Consider the following 9,792-nt stretch of genomic DNA (forward strand, 5'->3'; position numbering starts at 1 on the left):
CAGCAGCATATATCCTTTATTAAAATCTGTACCTACTCTGGTTTGATAAATGCTTTTACCCTTGCACCTTGGGCTTCTTGTTCCCAGTACAACAGGAGAGACTATATAGAACTATATAGATCTATATAGAACAATATAGGTCTCAGTGTTTTAGGAAGAGCTGTTACAAAACATGAGATTGCAGTGGTCCGTTTGCACAAAGAAAGCTGACACAATTCTCTTCAATGTGGTTTATTATAATGAAAGGACCTCAAGGACATAATTGGGCCTTGATGTGGGAGGGAGAACATTACTCAGAAATAATACAATAAATAATGTAAGTATGTTGTAAATGAATGGAAGGACAGGCTTCTCTTTAAATGCTGGCGAAGAGCCTCATTAACAGGGAGAATGAACTGGGCAAATGGATCTCTGTGAGTCAGAGGGCAGCCTGGTCAACATAGTGAGTTTGAAGCCAGCCAGTGCTGCATAGTGAGACCCTGTGCCCACCCCCGAAAGAGAGAAAGAGAATTTGAGAGAGAAAGACAGCTACTAGGAAAAGGATGGCAGGGGGAGGACAGAAGAGCCTCTTCAGAGAATATCCTTCATCTCTGGACCAACTCAACAAGCAGCTTCCCTGAGGAGGCTCAGACAAATCACTAAAACAAAGGAAAGGTCTGACTTTTTATACCTTTTGGGGTGGCAGGAAGTTTCATATCATGTGACTTTGTTCAGCATAAGTGGCAAGAAACCTGGAGGAGCCAGGTACCATAAATTGAGAGCTGTTGAGTGACAGCACTGCTTCTCAACTCTATCTCAGTGAAAGCTGTCCTGTGGAGTGGCCCGATTCAGGATATCTACTCTGGCCTAAAGGTGCAGGCCTGTGTTCCTACAGCTTTCTCTACTGTGTTAATATAGACCCCCTCACATGCAGACCCCTCCTCCCAGAAGTCAAAGGATTATAAGCTGCCTGGTGGACTGAGGCTATCATGCTCCCTTTCCAGGCCCCATTCACTGAAGGTTTGTGGTATTCCTCTCTATGGGTCTCCAAATGAAGAGTAGGTTAAATTGCCCTTCTGAAGAGCATGTTATGAAACCAAATAGTCTAGGCATTCCTTTTCAGAAGAATCAGCACTCATGACAGACTTTAACCTGAAGTCCTGCTCTCAGTATCCATGGGGAAGCTCACTCAATTAGCACCTAGCATTTTTCTCAGGATGTGGAGCCTTCTATAAAAGTGGACCCAGAGAACTGGGTGTGGTGGCACATGCCTTTAATCTCAGTACTCGGGAGGCAGAGGCAGGCAGATCTCTGAGTTCAGGGTCAGCCTGGTCTATGTAGTAAGTTTCAGGCTATCTGGGGCTACTGGGAGACCTGTCTCAAAAAGACAAAAAAAAAAAAGGTGGAACCCAAGAAAAATGACAAATCCCATGGGGTCAAGTGAAGCATCAGGACAAAATGCATCTTCCTCCCTGAACTCATCCTACTCAAGAAATATAGACGAACAAACTTGCTACATCCAAAGAAAACTGCTGTTCAGACCACGCCCATCTGCAGTGGGATCTGCCCACCTTCATAGCTGATTCTGCACAGAGATCCCAGACTAACAAAGTCCTTCCTTTCCCCCCTGCCACCCAGGAATCAGCCACAGTCTGACTGCAAGCACAGGCTGTAGAGTACTTATCAGTCATGTGGCATAGAGCCTCCTCCCTTTGTGTGAGGCTGTCACTTTTAAGAAGTGACAGGCTCTCTTCATGTTGTCTTGAACTCTACTCAGGACTGCCACTAAGCTGATATCTATCAGTGTATGACATTAGCCTTCTAATAAATCACCCAAAATAACCATATTATCACAACATCATTAATATTGTCTCACAAAACAAAGGATATTAGTTAATGACCTTAAAGGATAATCCATAAATTATATATAATAGTCTTATGTGTTTAAGGAAGTACTAAAATTAATGAAATCATTCTATAAATAATTTTATAATGTATGCAAAGCATGCAATGGATTATGGTAATATACATCTAGAATAGGAATAACATTGAGGATATATTATGGAGAAAGCATAGATTAGAGTTCTGGACGTGGTACAGTGCTGGAGTGCTTTTTGGAATGCTCCAGGGCCTTGATTCATTGAAAGGCACTGCAAAAGAAAAGGGTTATAATGATTTTAATATTAGTAAACATATAAATATTTATGTTTAAATACCTGCAAATATGCATTATGACCTACTCATGATTCTACAAGCTTTTCTATTCACTTGAAAACAGAAACAAGTTGTGCCTCTGCAGGGTAGGATAGGATAATTACCATGTGTTCCCTGAAGGCATTCTCTACATTTTCCAGTTGAGCATGCAATCCAGTGGGAGAAAAAAAAGAATAAAATTACAAATGCAGGGACTGGAGAAAGGACTCAGCAGATAAGAGCACTGACTGCTCTGGCAGAGGACCCGGGTTCAATTCCCACCACCCACATGGTGGCTAAGAATGGTCCATAACTCCAGTTCCAGGGAACCCAATGCCACCTTCTGATTTCCATGGGAATTGCATAACACGGGTGTATTTACACACATGTAGGCAATACATTCATATACATAAAATAAAAATAAATAAAAATAAAAAACTACAAATGCAGACTTCAAAAACTATAGAATTTGCTAGGAATAAAGCTTAACAGTAGAATCCATTTGAAAGAAATGAAACTGTACACATGTGCATAAAATGGAAGTGGATACTATGGTGAAGAAGTACCATTAGCCCTATGGCAGTTAATCTTCATTTTCCATTTAAGTGTGTTAAGGATGTCTGAAGGATTTGTCAAGCACACCTCTAGATATGTTTATGGAGACATTTCCAGAGATGATTAGGATGTGAAGTCTCTGACCTAACCAATGATGTAAGCCATTAATGCATTCAAAATGTGAACAGACTATTAAAAGACATTAGAATTGTGGATTTTAGGAGCCTGGTTGGAGGAAGTCTGTCATAGTCATTGTTAGAGGACCACTGTCTTATTGCAGTGTTTATTAGTCAAGATATATTTGGTGAAATAAGGTAAGAATGAAGGAAGGAGGGGGAGGAGTGTGCTATATGTCAGTCAAAGACAGAGAGAAGAAAGGAAAACAGAATCAGTCGGTCAACAGTGTAGGGAATCAGTCAGCCTCTCTCTGTTCCCAGCTGAACTGCTGAAATATCAACACCTGATGCTGAGGACAGGTAGGTGTCAGGGCTTAGACAATGTGGGAATAGATGGTCCAGTGTTGGAGGCTACAGGAATACAGGGAAGGGGTGAGGGCTTACCTGAAGTAGAATAGGGCCAGAAAAGACCAGGCCTCTAAGGTGTGTTACATAATTCTTTATTCCTGCAACATTTTAATCTCATGGTCACATTTTGCTGGGTGATGGACCCATTGAAGCACAAGCTACTGCAACCCTGGAATCCAAACACGACCTTGCCACCTGGAGAGAAAGAAGGGAAAGAAGCAGAACATAAATATTTGTGGAAAGAATCAGTAGGTACTTCAGTAAGGACAGTCAGGCTCCCTGGTGGAAGGCCACACTGAGATGACCAAGGTAGGCTCTCTACACCATTACTCTTCAACCCCTAGTTTGACCCACAGGCTGTCCTTCCATTCCCAAAAGTGCTGCGTGATAGAATGTGTGAAAAGCCATGAGTCTAATTAGGAAAGCAATATAAACAGCCCTAAGATAGCTCACCTGCCTGAGAAAATGGTCTTTGGAGAGAGACCCTCAAGGACACCAGACCCTGGCTCGCAATTCACTCTTGCAGCTGTGTGCAGCAGAGTTCCAATTTGAGTCCAGTCAGCTCTGCCATTCATTGCAGATACTCATTCTGCAGACAGGTTTACTGGCCCTTTGGGCTGGGTTCCTTGAATAAAGGAGCATATTCCTTTCCTGTGGTAGGTCTGGCTGACTCTTATTTCTAAACTTTAAATTCCTTCCTTTTTCTGCTCTCCTAAATCTAACACTAAGTGGAACTTTAGAGTCCAAATCTGCCATCCCTCAGTGTTTCTTCACCTAGAAGTCTCCTGAGGACCACCCAGAGACTCCTCAGAAATTTTTTTTCTCAATATATACGTTGATCTGATCAGGACCCAATAGCAGTCCATACTAGAAGCACAGTAATCTTTTCCTACTTTAACAGGGAAACACATCTTCCCTCTCTCTCTTCTCTGAGGCTGCAGAGAGAAAAGCATCCCTCAAGGGCAAGTAGGATCACCCTAAAACTTCCCAGACCTTAAATACCTGAAGAGATGACACGCATGACACAGTTTTGACCATCTTTAGCCTCACAGATCTCTTGCTTTTTCAAACAAATCCCTTCAGTGACGAACAAAGGACAATGGACACATGTGAGAGCTGAAAAGGCAAAAATGAGTGTAACAGGTTCAAGTGGGGTCCAGCCTCAAGCATTAAACAGATGCTCGTGCTTTTATCAGTGAATAAGAAACGATGGCAGGGGAAGGTGCTGACCCCTGCAGGGGAGGCCCCTGATTGGGCCATACAGAGATGGTTTCAGGAGAGCCAGAAGGTTCCCTGACTCCAAATTCTGGGAATGGACACAGTTATGAGGAGTAAGATCAAATCTCGATGCAGGGTGCCTGATATCACCACCCATGATGAAACAACTCATTCCCTTCCCTTCATTGTCATCATCCTGCCAAGACTGGTCCTTATCCCATTTCCAACCCAAACTTAGGTCCATGCACAAGTAAGCTCAGTGAATTATGAGAATGTTTAAATATGAAGAACTGAGGAAGAGTGGGGATACAAGGGATAGGAGGAAGGGTGCCAAGAACAGGTCCAGGACAAGGACAAAATGGAGGAAAGAAGGAGGCATATATTATTCCTAGCAGAAGTAAGGGGATAAAGGGAATGTGTAAAAGGATTAAATAGGGATGAAGGGTATAAGGATCACCTCTAAAGGTAGTCAGGTCCTATCCCCTGTTCCTTGCCCCCCAAAGCACAACCTGTGAAAATCTGTGTTTTCCTACCAGCAGCAACCCTACTGTCATCCAGGAACTTACCTTGCAGGAAGCCAACCAGCAAGGAGAAGCCCAGTAGGAGCAGCAGGAAGTGCTTTTCCATTGTTGGAGGAGCCTAGCACTAGGGAGCAGTAAAGTGCTTGACAGAGCACTCAGGGCCCAGGTCAGTAAGATAGGCTTATATATAAGCCCAGGCTGTGATGGACATGCAGTAGGATTCCAGGCCATGGACTGAGATAGCCTCAGGGTAGCCCAGATCCTACGTGCCTCACTGAGTCTGCTCTCCTTTCCTTCCTTGCCCAGTTATCTAGGAGTATCTGGATTCCTTCACATGGATACATGGATTTTTATTAATTTTAAATGAGGATTCATGACTGCAAGACTAAAAGGAATTGTGAGATCGGGTGGTTGAGACTGGAGGCATGTGACACACTGCACCATGACTCCTCATGCAGAAGGAAACTACTTTCATCATTGTGCTACATTCCAGATATTAAATCTCATGCCTTCCTTTGAAATGGGGTATGAGCCTAGGTATATGTTTAGTTGTTCAAGCACTAAAGCCAAAACAGCAGACTTAAGCTTATCTGGCAGGCCATAGTTATCCATCTCAGGAAGACAGAAAGATAAGGAAAATCATGGGGTCATGGAAGGAAAGCATGGATTGGAATAGTCCCTTCCTACATGTCTTTTTCCTGTCCTGCTTATGATGTCAGCACAGAAGCTTCCCACTTTATGTGAAACCTATGAAATGGGATGTCCTCTCTGCCTTGTGGTCCTGAACCTTCCTCAGAACCCCCACTATACCACAGTTTATCTGTTTGTTAATGGGGTTAATAAATTTTCTAATAAATCTCTTACCCAAAAGGACATTATGTGTCAGTGTTCTCCTGGAAACCCAAACCCATTCTTTTTCACAGTTGTATAAAACAGGTTTTGTTCAAGGCCATTTGCTTATAGAGGCCAGGATAAGACCAAGAATAAGACTATAGAAAAGCTACAAAGACTTTAAAAAGACCAAATTCAACAAAGGATCAATTGGTTTGATAAGGGTTAATATGACTCACACACACACACACACACACACACACACACACACACACAGCTTCTCTTTGTAACCAGATTACATGGGTCAAATCCTGGGTCTTGGCAGCCCTAATAAACTAGGCCTGGTGGGCCATCTTCAATAGGCTGATTAAGCAAAGAAATACTACTGAAAAGCAGAGAAGAGATTTATTCAATGAGGCCACATTGGGAAGAAGAACAAATGAAGAGGTTCAGTAGCTTCAGGATCCTGACATGAAGCCTAATTTTAAATCAAGGTCAAGAAGTATGCAAAGCTAATCAGTCCCATGTGTCCCCACAAACACTCACAAAATAAATGAATAAATGTAATTGAAAAAAAATTTAAATGCTTTGCTTTAATAAAGAACTTAAGGATGGGGCTGGAGAGATGGCTCAGTGGTTAAGAGCACTGGTTGCTCCTGCAGAGAACCTAGGTTCAGTTCCCAGGACCTACATGGCAGCTAACAACCATCTATAACTCTGGTTCCAGGGGAATCCAATGCCTTCTTCTGACCTCCACAGGTATTGCATAACACAGGTGTACTTGCACACATGCAGACAATACACATGCACATAAAATTAAAAAATATATATATATTTTAAAAACTTAAGCAGGATTAAGAGAGGTGCTTGGGAAGAACTTTAAACAGGATTAAGAGAGAGGTGCTTGGGAAGAAAGTAAGACACACTGGAGGGCATGAGTGCAGGCTCCTCAAGGATCAATCTTAGCTCGTTGTCCACAATAGCCATATATGCCTAGGTGGTGGGTTTTGAAAGTCCTGTGGAGGTTAGAGGACAACAGCAAGCTTGCAATGTCAGAAGACAACTTTTGGAAGTCAGTTCTCTCCTTCTAACATGGGACCCTGGGATTGAACTCAGGTCACTGGGCCTGCACAAGTGCCCAAGAACTCTTATCGTTCCACCAGCCCTGAAGCTACTGTCTAGAAAGAGTTAAGAAATTTAAATGAAGTCACAGAATGGTTTCTGATTGCACATGGTAAAATGCAAGACCGCAGAAATGCAGGCGATTAGGATATCTTTACTGTGAACAAAGTTAAAAGTCTGATTTGTGACATACCAGGAAAATATCTGGGAAAAAAGTGAGGGCCTACCTGAGGTCATTTATATTTCAGATCTTAAGCCTGGTTTATTGCTGTATTACCCCTCTTATTCAAAAGTATTTCTATGTAAGAAACATGGTTTCATGTTGGCAGCCTTTATAGCAAATGCTGTTAATTGTACTGGAATCTTGATTTTCAACTAGAAAGGGGCTCAAATTAAAAATAAATGGATAAGGGATGGCAATGTAGCTCAACTGGTAGAGTGCTTTACTAGCTTACACAAAGCCCTGAGTTCAATCCCCAGCACCACATAAAACTGGGTATGGTGAAGCACATTTATAATCCCAGCACTAGAAATTTGGGAGATCACAGAATCTGATTTTCAAGGTAGTTTTTGGCTACACAGCAAGTAGGAGGCCAGCCTGGGATACATGGAACCATAAATAAATAAATTAATTAATTAATTAATTAATTAATTTCAGGGTAAAGCACAAACAGATAAATCAAGAAGAAACCAACACTCAGCATCTAAGAGCTGTGAATAGTACTAAACATCTATCAATGGGTTTCTGGTATAGAGGAAAAATAGAATATGTATGAAAGACATGCAGCCATTATTTTTCCCCAAATAATGTAAAAGATAAAATATATATTCAGCAAGGCTAAAAGAACCTCAAGCAGGATAAAAACTAAAGCTATGCCACTTCAAACATCTGAAAACAATCAGTAATAAAGAGGAAAAGGCACTTTGTCATTATTGCTGATCAAAGACAGGAACTTCCCCAGGACAGTCCTTAGAAACTATGCTAAGGACTGATAAGAAGCTATATTCTTATAGCCAAACTGTATTCTTATATAATGTCCTAGTTAGCTTAGGCCATTTGAAATTTCTTCCTGCTTTACTTACTAGGTAGATATCTTAAAATGCAACCCTGTGATGTTTCACTACTGAGTGTTATTTTATTGCTCTGTGTTGTCTTTACTACCTTAAGATATTTTATTACTCTGTAATATCTTGAAGCTCTGTCGTGCTTTCTAACTATGTCAAATACTAATAAAAAGTATAAATCCAAGAAAATGGGAATGTTACCAAACGGTCTAATAAGATATTCAATTCAATTAATCTAAGCAAAGTGTAGGTCAAAAGTGACAGATATCTAAACTTCTGCCTGTGATACATGTTTTGGAAACTGCAATGACCATTTGACTGACTCCTAGCCCAATTAACCTGACTGAGCTATAGATTAAAGGTGGCAGATATCCTGACCCATACTTGTGATATCTACTTTGTAAGCTATGATGATGGAGTGAACTTGGGAAGGAATTATCTTGAGATAACATGGCACATCATGTAAAGAGCCTTCGGGCCCAGATGGCAAACATTAAATGATGTAATAAGTCCTATGTAACCTCATTAGTACGTTGCTCTAGGCCTAGAAAAATTTTGAAGTCTTTGTTGCTAATTCTGGGACCATACACATGTGAAAATAAATGAGCTTTCCAACTCTCTCCTGGATGAATTGGTCTCTTAGGTGTTACAAGAATTTTTCCATAACATGACAGCTTTCAAAGATTCACAGGAAGAAAATAAAACTATAACACACACAAATACACACACAAATACACACACACACACACACACACACACACACACCTACCTCCAGATCAGAACTCTTTACTCAGAAAATATAGCTTTTAAGGTAAAGGTAAAATTTTGTTAAGCTAGGAAAAAAATCAAATGATTAATTCATGTGAGGAGGGTACTATGAAAAATATCACACAGAATAATCAGGATAGCAAACAGGAACTTAGATGTACACAGTAAAGTAGAGAACATGAAATGGAAGAAAAGGTAAATGTAATGTAGAGACACTGCTTTTATTTTTAAATTCTCCAGAAGATATTTTTATTGAGACAGCATCTCACTATGTATTCCTCACTGATCTGAAGCTCACTACGTAGAACACACTAACCTTGAATTCACAGAGATCTGCCTGCCTCTGCCTCCCAGGTGCTGGGGTTGAAAGCAAGCGCCATCACAGCTGGCCAGAAGATACTTTCTATTTAAATAAAAAACAATAAGGATCTATTGTGGGGTTTGTGGCACATGGAAAAGTAAAGTGCATGGCAGTTGCTCAAGAACTGAAAGGAGAATTTGGATGTATACTGTATAGGCTCTTAATCCATGTGTAGCATTATTATAGTCCTTTCAGGCAAGCTGACATAAATTAAAGATGTAAACCATGAGCCCTAGGCATGGCTAAAAATAGTTTAGAGAACAGGTAGAGCTAATTGACCCAATAATGGAAACAAAATGGAATCACAAAATGTTTATAGGTAATACAAAATAAGGCACTAAAAGTAACTTTTTTTGTTTTTTTGGTCTTTTTGAGACAGGGTCTCCCCATAGTCCCAGCTGGCCTGTAACTCACTATGTAGACCAGGCTGGCCTCGAACTCACAGAGATCTGCCTGCCTCTACCTCCTGAGTGCTGGGATTAAAGGTGTGCACCACCACGCCCAGCTTAAAAGTAACTTATACTACAGAAAAAAATGGCAAAAGAATAGCAAGGGATAATTTTATTTGTTTTTTTTTAATTTTAGAATAGTTTTATTATTCCACAGAGAGGAAATTTTTAACACATTTTTCCAGAAATAACTTGAAGCAGGTTAC

At 40.8% G+C, this 9,792-nt stretch overlaps 1 long non-coding RNA gene across 1 annotated transcript in view; it reads right to left on the minus strand.

Annotated features, from left to right (window-relative positions):
- Window positions 1-215: 215 nt before the first annotated feature.
- Window positions 216-9,792, minus strand: part of LOC115070663 — a 20,276-nt gene continuing 10,699 nt past the window's right edge. Inside the window, exons 2-3 of the long non-coding RNA XR_003849817.1 lie at window positions 3,288-3,446; window positions 216-2,129 (exon numbers count right to left, since the gene is read on the minus strand). This is a non-coding gene — a long non-coding RNA (uncharacterized LOC115070663). The remainder of the gene's footprint in view (window positions 2,130-3,287; window positions 3,447-9,792) is intronic.

This window comes from Nannospalax galili, unplaced genomic scaffold (genome assembly GCF_000622305.1).
Source record: "Nannospalax galili isolate Female #2095 unplaced genomic scaffold, S.galili_v1.0 scaffold690, whole genome shotgun sequence".
NCBI lineage: Eukaryota > Metazoa > Chordata > Mammalia > Rodentia > Spalacidae > Nannospalax > Nannospalax galili.